Source organism: Chiloscyllium plagiosum, chromosome 12 (genome assembly GCF_004010195.1).
Source record: "Chiloscyllium plagiosum isolate BGI_BamShark_2017 chromosome 12, ASM401019v2, whole genome shotgun sequence".
NCBI classification, from domain to species: domain Eukaryota; kingdom Metazoa; phylum Chordata; class Chondrichthyes; order Orectolobiformes; family Hemiscylliidae; genus Chiloscyllium; species Chiloscyllium plagiosum.
Window position 1 is genome coordinate 2,014,577 of NC_057721.1, and position 1,013 is coordinate 2,015,589.

The 1,013-nt window shown below is 59.9% G+C and overlaps 1 protein-coding gene across 1 annotated transcript in view; it reads right to left on the reverse strand.

Moving 5' to 3' along the window:
* Window positions 1–1,013, reverse strand: part of LOC122555472 (pleckstrin homology-like domain family B member 2) — a 213,905-nt gene that overhangs the window by 60,406 nt on the left and 152,486 nt on the right. The window lies entirely within an intron of this gene.

Consider the following 1,013-nt stretch of genomic DNA (forward strand, 5'->3'; position numbering starts at 1 on the left):
GAAATAGGCGTGGGGGCGGGGTTAGGCATGCAGTCGGAGATCGGCGAGGGGGCGGGGTTAGGCGTAGTGACGGAGATCGTCTTGGGGGCGGGGTTAGGCGTGGTGACGGAACTCGCCGGGGGGGCGGGGTTCGGCGTGGAGATCGGCGTGGGGCGGAGACACATGCAGCGTTGTGGTCATGTAGGTTAGTGACGTCACTGGGGGCGGAAGTGGCTGCAGCGACCACAGAGACAGCGTTATTCCCCATAGCCGCGGAGGTCGAGAATCTGCCGGCGATCGTCTTCATGGCGATCGCGGAGGCGGTTGTCTGGGCGGCGATCGCGGAGGCGGTTGTCTGGGCGGCGATCGCGGAGGCGGTTGTTTGGGTGGCGATCTCGGAGGCGGTTGTTTGGGCGGCGATCGCGGAGGCGGTTGTTTGGGCGGCGATTGCGGAGGCGGTTGTTTGGGCGGTGATCACGGAGGCTGCGAGGTCGGTGGGGGCGGAAGTGACGTCATCGTCGTCATCGGCGGCAGCTATTGCCGCGGGCGATGTAGCGGCCGCGTGTGTAATGGCGCCAGACTGATTTCAGAGGCCGATGGAAGATTCTGGAACAGTTGAGGAATCCGGAGTGTGGGGGTAAGTACATGAAAGTTTTTGGTACTTACTGCCTTTAATTTCTGATATGGCCAGGAAGAACTGTTTGTTTAGTGGATGGATTCTTCTGTGGATGAAGAACAGTAGAGGTCCTTTACAGGTCTGTGAGAGTGTTGTCCTGAGCTGGGGCAGGGCTGACTGCAGGGAATGTAGGTAGCGGCGCATGGCTGAAAGTGTGGAGCGGAGGATCCGGGGGGAGGTCTGTAGTTGGAGGCTTCGGATTTGTTGTAGGTACTGGTTGTCCTGGTTGGGTCCAAATTTTGTTGGTCTGAACGTAGTCCGGAGTCCGTACGGGGTCAGTCGGTTCCGCAGGCAGGTGCTGAGGAAGGAGATGTGGCTGTGGTAGCGAGTCTGTTTGAGGACGTGGCTGAAGAGCTTC